General features: G+C 39.2%; 1 long non-coding RNA gene across 1 annotated transcript in view; it reads left to right on the top strand.

The window, feature by feature from the left end:
* The first annotated feature begins 321 nt into the window (after nucleotides 1-321).
* The window catches only part of LOC132364711 (uncharacterized), a 50,035-nt gene continuing 42,513 nt past the window's right edge, over nucleotides 322-7,843 (top strand). The window contains exon 1 of the long non-coding RNA XR_009502886.1: nucleotides 322-375. This is a non-coding gene — a long non-coding RNA (uncharacterized LOC132364711). The remainder of the gene's footprint in view (nucleotides 376-7,843) is intronic.

The following is a 7,843-nucleotide window of genomic DNA, read 5'->3' as shown; positions in this document are numbered from 1 at the left end:
CTGTAGTCGAAATCTTAGAATTCTTCATTTTTGAACAAAGGGCCCCCTATTTTCATTTTTCACTGGGCCCAGCCAAATATGCACCAACTCTCCTCTTTTCCCAAAGGCTTTCTTTGGTGACATTCAATTATACAAAAATATAATTACAAGGGTTCTTCTCTAGACCTCTCAGTAACTACTAAGACATCCAGAGACAGAGGAGGGATGATTATACTGACTAAACTGAGAGTTGTTGAAATATTGAGACCTTTGTGATCCAGTGCTCACCCCCCACTCCTCTTCATATTTTAGGGTCTTTGAAGAATGTGCAAAATGTGGAAATGCAACACCTCTGAGGGCAACAACGTTTGGCTCCTTGCCTAAGGAGAGAAACAGGTAAGGAATCAGCCAATCGTGTATCGACGGGTGGGTGCTCTGGGACTGTTTTTACAGGTGCCCTGGAAGGGCAGGTGCAGGTGGGTGTGGGGGAATGCAGAGAGCAGAGGCGGCATTGACATGGTTCAGAGGAAGTAAGAGTCTCGGAGAAGGAGATTCTAAATCTGGGCCGTCCAATTCTGTAGCCACAAACTACAGGTGGCTCCTGAGCACTTGAAGTGTGGCTGTCTGAAATACGATATGCTCTAAATGTGCAAAGAACTCCAGATTTCAAAGTCTCACTTTTTATAGTAAAAATTCTATTTTTTAAAATAAATTGCATGTTGATATTTTGGATATATTAAGCATTAACATGAATTGCACTTGTTCATTTTTACTTCTTAACGTGACTAGTGGAGAATTTTATATGTGTGCTCACGTTACATTTCTTTTGGAGAGCTCTCTTCTAAAGGTTTTGGAGTATTGGAAACTGTTTACTTTAAAAGTTCAGAAAATGCTGCCTCTCCTCAAGAAACTCACATTTCCCTTCATCCCCCAGAAAGTACCCCTACCTGCCACTGCCCTGTCACCCACATCACCTGCAACCTTACTAACCCAGTAGCCTTGAACTAAAGGCCTCAGCATTTAAAAAACTACCGCCTAACCATAAGTAATCTAGAATTTCAGAATTATAGTCACTTTTACAGGAAAGAAAGGGTCAAACTTCTGTCAGCTGTTGCCACTAGAATCAATTCAGGTGCTTGTAGAGCTATGTCTGCTACTTTGGCTCTTTAACTGTTCAGATTGGCAGAAGCAAATTATTGAAAACCTGTGGAGAAGGGAAGGAAGAAGTAAGAGGGGGAAGGTAGTCACCTCCCCAGCCTTCACTCCAAGTCATTATGTTGTTACAAATTACGGGATTACAGCAGTCTTGGCCTGACTTCTTCTTGTCTGTCATACCACCTTAAAAAGCAACTAGCTCTGGTGAAGAAATTACCTGGTGCTCTGGTCTGAAGTATAGATAAGAATGGAAGGTTATCTGTAATTTAAGCTCTCACTTGAGCAACTCCCTTTAGTTAGGAAATGTACAATGGGTGGACTCCAATATCTTAATCTCCACTGTTTTGAATGGCTCTTAAAAGCAGTGTGGTGAGTGAAGATGTTAGCTCTGAACCAACGTGTATTAGATTCTGGTCTTAACCCAGTCTTTCTAGAGCCTCTCGTTCACTGGAAAGTAGCTCCAAATGTGTACGTAAGAGAGCTGAGGCCCAGGCCTCAGCTCAGATTGAGATTCTCAATATCACTGGATTGCGTCAATCTTCTGTGAAAGGGGTCTGCCCAACAGCTGTGGTGGTAGCAGAGCATTTGCTGACATTCTCCCATCCTTTGGTGTGCCTTCCATGGCATGGTTCAGTTTGTTTTCATATTGCCCACATTTTCCAGAGTGATTCAGTTTTAGGTTTGTGTCTTCCACTGAATGATTTGGCTTCATCTGTGAGCTACTTGACCCAAGAGTTGGCTTTGCCCACCCACTGCTTACCCCTTCACCTATGAGCCTTACTCTCAGCTGTCCTCTTGAAGTACTTTGCCTCATGAGCTACACTATCTGACCAAAGCCCAGAACCTGGATTCCACAACCTTAGACACCTGTGGATGACTGAAATGAGACTCTGTCCCATCAGTGCAGGAGGACTTACCATCACATGGACATGTCTAGACAAGAGATAAAGCTTTAAGCAGAAAAAGCCTTGGCAAATTGAGTTGGTGAGAATCTAGCTCAAAATACTGCCTGAGCTTCTGAGGCTTCCATGATCTCACCCAACTTGCAAAGGCCAAACTTCTGTGCACCTTTCAACCATGATCAAGTCAGCACTCCAAGATAGGATTGAGGTGTCTTCATCAAAGAATGTGAAATATTTGGGAATCCCTGGAAGTGATGCCTTGGAGAGAATAACTTGGAATTCTGGACTTTTTACAATTTCCAGGAGGTTGAAGCCCGAGTGTTGCCCCTGGTACCAAGTAAGATATCTATCAAATAGCTGTGTGCTAAGAAGAGCTTAGTCTTGTCCTGATCTTTGACTTTTGGCAGTGAAGTTATCTTGGCTTATAGTTTTCTTTGTTAGAAATTTTTAACTACAAATTCAATGTTTTCAATAGATATAGGACTATTTAGGTTATGTGCTTAAGTGAGCCTTGGTAGCTTCTGCCTTGAAAGGAATTTGTTTCATCCAAGTTTTTGAATTTGGCATGAGCATGCATTGTTGATGATGTCGTCTTATTCTTTTATTTTTTTGATCTGTCTTAAAAGGTCAATTTTTCCTTCATATCTGAAAGACATTTTCCCTGGGCATGGTATTCTGGGTTAACAGTATTTTTCCTTCATTGTTTTAAATATGTCACTCCATTGTATTCTGGGTTGCATGGTCTCTAAGTCCCCCCCACTGTAATTCTTAATTTTGTTCCTGTGTATTGTATCTTTTTTCTGTGGCCACCTTCAATATTTTCTTTTTAACTTTGGTTTTCCAGCAGTTTGAGTATGATGTGTCAGGGTGTGTATTTTTTAATATTTATCATGCTTGAAAATATTTGGGTTTCTTGGATCTGTGGTTTGGTGTATATTGTTGTTTTTATTGAAGATTCAGCCATTCTTTCTTCAGATATTACTTCTGCTATTCTCTCTCTTCTTCTGGAATTCCAAATCTCTGCTGAAATTTCCTATCTGTTCAGCCATGTTTTCCACTAGAACCTTTAGTATATGTGATTATTAATGTGTTAAAGTTATTTTAAATTTCCTCTCTCATAGTTCCAACACTTAAGTGCTCTCTGAATCTGGTTCTGTTAATTGCTTTCTCTCTTGCCCTTGGGTTTTTGGGGTTTTTTTTTCCTCCTTTTTATATGTCTCATATACCAGGCATCTTGTGTAGAAGAGTAGAGATTATGGTAAAGAGAATGTATGCCTCAAAATAAGCATGTTTCTTCTGCTAGGTCAGTAATGTGGTGTGTTGAATCAATCTAACCAGTAGTTAAGGTGGGTTTGGTTTTTATTGTTCCACCTTCAGTACATGACTAGTTTTGATTTCCTCTAGTGTTACCTTATGCTTAGGGTGTGGGCTGCAGAGTTAGAGGGATTTTCTCCATGTTCCTGTTTCACTCGCAGCTTCCAGCCTTTCCTCTGAATCTGCATCTCGAAGAGATCTCGCTCCATGCTTTTGCCTTTCCTCTTGCTTGTTGCCTGATGCTTGCTAGCTTGGGAGTGGGGGCCAGAGGACTCTTAGTCATTCTGGCCCAGCCTCTCTTAGGCAAGCCTTGTATTCTTAGGCCTTGAGAGTGGGGCTTTCTCAGACTTTCAGTCTCCCTGTGACAGACAAAATTTCTGCCTTGCATCTTTGGTGAGTCTTGAGAAGATGAGAGTCTCCTGACCCTCTTGCAGCGTAGGAGCCCTCTAACTGTAATGGTATGGGATCCTGGGCCAAGACGTTTCCTTCCCCTCCTTACCCAGAAGTAGGAGTTGTTTGTTTGTCCTCCCCTACTCCTACCCTTACTCAGAATCAAAGGTCCCTGGAGGCAATAGGCCTTGCTGTCCCTACCCCAGTGGCTATTATTTATAGGTAAGGAAGGGTCTGGGCAGGACTTTTATCTTTCTACAGTGGGAGCTTTCTGCCCTCCAACAGGCCTTCACCGCCGAGAGAGACTCTCTCTGCTCTCTTGCTTTGTCTTAAATCTTTCTCATCAGTACCCAGTAGAGAGCATGGAGAAGAGACTGAAATTGGGAGCAAACTCACTTTTTGTCTGAGGCTCCCAGGGGTTCTATACTCTCATGCTAGTCCACACTTGGCCTTTAGCAATTTATTAACAATTTTAGCTGACTTCTTAGCACCTTGTGTTGTACTTGATGTCTCTTCTTTTGTGCCTACAGCTTGTCTCTCCGTGGTGGGGCCAGTCTTTCCCTGAATTTCAGGCTACTTGATTAGTCTGCAACCCTAGCTAGGGTGACCAACCATCCCAGATTTCCTGGGACTGAGAAGTTTCCCAGGACAGGAGACTTTCAGTACTAAACCCGGGAAAGTCCACTTGGTCACCCTAACCTCAGATCTCTGATAGGTTTAAGAAAAGTTATTTTGTAATATTTCTAGTTGTTAAGGTGAGACCGATGTTCCTTCTAGATTTCTGCATCTTCGGCAGAAGCCAAATTACTGAAATATTTATGCGTGTTGAATCTGAACAAAAATGGTTCTTGAGGTAGTAAGAAGCCATATGGGGAAACATCTGTTTCTTACTAAGGCAGAGGGGTTCTTGTGAAATCTTCCCTAAAATAGAGAATAAGAAAAATAAGTTTAGTCTCTGCCATTCTTTTGTTTGCCAGGAGCAGATTTATCTGATTACTTAAATGAACTCTAGTTGAAGAGGTAGATTCACATCTGTTCTTTCCACAAACTCTATTCATCATTTAGCTAGCACCATATTTGGACTTTACTCCCCTTCAGGCAAACATCTCCTGTAGATTTTTGAGTGAAACTTAAAAAAAAAACTTTATGGTCTTTTGTTGATGAGGAAGAAGGCTGAGTATAACAATAAGCTTTCTACAAGAAGAATATTGACCATCTCTGGGTAAATGTGTATGTGTGCATGCACATGCGTGTGGAACTTTGCTATCAAATGTCTGGGGACATATTTGATTTACATTGCTATGGGTGGTACATCTGGGTTTGGCGTTTTTGTTTCAGATAACATGGGAGCCAGGAGTGTTTATGATCCCTACAGCCAGCATTAATGGTTATATGGTACACAGCTTCAAGGCAATGCTCTGTATTTTGTGTAATAAGGAAGGCTCTATCATTTTCTCAGTTAATCTTTTGAGTATCCTTGAGCATCCAGGAGAAATACTTATGGCCTCTTGATGAGCTTGTAAGCTCTGTATGTGATATCTTCCTATTAAATGGTCAAGATAGTTTGATTAGTATAGTAAAAACACAAATCATAAGACTAGGAACATATATAATATCAACAACTATGTGGTTTATATGGCTATAGATATAATTATTATTATAATAGTAATAGCTAAGACTTGCATAATGTTTATTATATGTCAGGCATTATTCTGAGAGTTTTACATTCATTAACATATTGAATCCTCACACAGAAAAAATTCATAATGATAACTTCATAATTATGATGCCAGCTATTACTATCCACATATTACAGATTAGTAAAATGAGAAACAAAGGGGTTTAATAGTGTGTTCAAGATCACGCTGATAGCAAGTGGTGGCATTGGGACTTGAGCCCATGCAGTCTGTTTCCAGGGTTCTTTTAACCACTAGGACAGTGATCAAAGACACATAAAAACAAACAAGGCAACAAACAAATAAATAAAAGAACCATAAAATAAACCAAACTGAAGAAAAACAAACACAGATACAGAGAACAGAGTAGTGTTTACAAGGAAGGGGAAGGGGGAAAGGGTGAAATGGGTAAAAGGGGTCAACTGTATGGTGGCAAATGGAAACTGAACTTTTGATGGTGAGCAAGCTGTAGTATATACAGAAGTTGACATGTAATTTTGTACATATGAAACCTGTATTATAAACCAATGTTACCTCAATAATTTTTTAAATTATTTTTTAAAAAGACACAGAAGAGGTAAATATTTCAACCTGCAGGAGGGTGTATGGGGGTGGGAGTTGTGTATATGTGAGAAAAGGCTTTTAAATAACATTTTGATTTTAGGTTACGTACCAAACAAAGATGCGCAGAAAACTAAAAGAGGACATGCTAAGTAAGGAAAAGGATTCAGCAAATTTTACAATGGTGCCTTGAACTTACTACAAGTCAGTGGAATATGAGTTACACAGACCACTGTGATCAAATATTTGGTGGAAACTTCCTGTTTTGCAGATAACCTGGTAATGGTGGAAATGTGGAAAAAACAACTTGCAGGGAGATTGCTACTTCTGTGTCAAGTATTTTCTGTATAAAATACTTGAATACTTTCAGTTTCAAAATTGAAGATTACTCAGAAGCTACTTGCCATATAGAAAAAAATTGAGGCTGAAAAATTTTATCAGTACCATTTATGATAAAGTGAGAATAAAACAAATGAATGGTATGTATAAAGAACTTTGGTTTGAAAGTGACAAGGACATCATCAACTCACAAGAAACACAATAAGATTCACAAATGACTAGAAAATCCTGCAATCTTTGGAATCTTCCAAACCAGTTCTGGTAATCCAGAGGGCACATAGTAGGACAGTCAACAGGTATATCCACAGCTTTTGATGAGTCTGTAGCAGGGACTCTGACTTTCTTTCAAGAGTAGGATGTTTTGAGGACTTATGATTGGTTTTCAAACCAAGTGATTATTATAACAAAGAATAGTTTAAAACTATGGATGGGATGAAGTCTTAACCTAGCCTGACAGTAATCACTGATATCCTCTTTATACCTACGGGGTGAGCTAGATGACGTTATATAGCTCTTAAGTGGCACTCATTTATATATGAACCTGATAGTCTCACAAAGGCAAAAAGTGATTGTATTTGCATCTTTTCCTCTTTGAAGTAGGAAGTTCCCCCTTTCTTTTCACTTAGGGAAAAAAGCAGTAATTTCTTATATTGTACACTTTTTCTTGTTAAAAGTTTGATAGTTGTTTTTTTAGTTTTGTAGGAATTTAATTTTGTGAGCTAATTACACTAGGAACTAAAGTTGAGGAATCTACATCTCACAACTTTATTAACTTTTTACACTTTCTACTTTAGAAATTGATTTTAAATGAGGGTGGCAGGATGATGGTGGGTAAGATTAGTGCATTGGCATTTGACATATATGACTGAATGGAAGAAGGACAGTCAGTGATCTCACTGTGCATTCAACTATAAACATATAATTTAATGATTACACCGTGTAATCACCACTGACATCAAGAAATAGAAAGTTGCCGGCATTCCAGGAAATTTCTGCATGTTGCTTCCAAACCTATTCCTGTGTAATAATTCCTTTTTTCTATACCAGTGGTTCTCATAGTATGGTCTGGCATCAGCATCATCTGGGAATTTGTTAGAAATGCAAATTCTTGGGCCCTTCCCCAGACCTAATACACTTATACATTTTTTTGTAGGATGCATATTTATATGATTAAAGTATAAAGCATTGATTCTCAAACTTTAGCATATATCAGAAAAACCTGGGTGGCCTATTAAGACACAGATCCTGAGCCCTACATCTAGAGTTTCTGATGATCTCTTTCTGTTGTCTGCTTGATTCACTAATTTTAATTTTCCTATATCCTGGGTATATTTGACTCTGTGCTAGTCATTGCACTTGAAAGGTTATTTTGTAGGAATAATTGTGAGGCCTATAATGAAAATACTTTGCTCCAAAGACTATTTGCATTTACTTCTGCCAGGCACCCACGGGCACTACCAGTCTGGGACCACCTGTTCAAAGTTTGCTATTTCCTAGAATACTCAAGGGATTGTTATTCTGTTTTAA

The sequence above is a fragment of the Balaenoptera ricei genome, chromosome 4, assembly GCF_028023285.1.
Source record: "Balaenoptera ricei isolate mBalRic1 chromosome 4, mBalRic1.hap2, whole genome shotgun sequence".
Lineage (NCBI taxonomy): Eukaryota > Metazoa > Chordata > Mammalia > Artiodactyla > Balaenopteridae > Balaenoptera > Balaenoptera ricei.
Note: the sequence above shows the minus strand (reverse complement) of the source record. Positions and strands in the feature narration are given on the sequence as shown.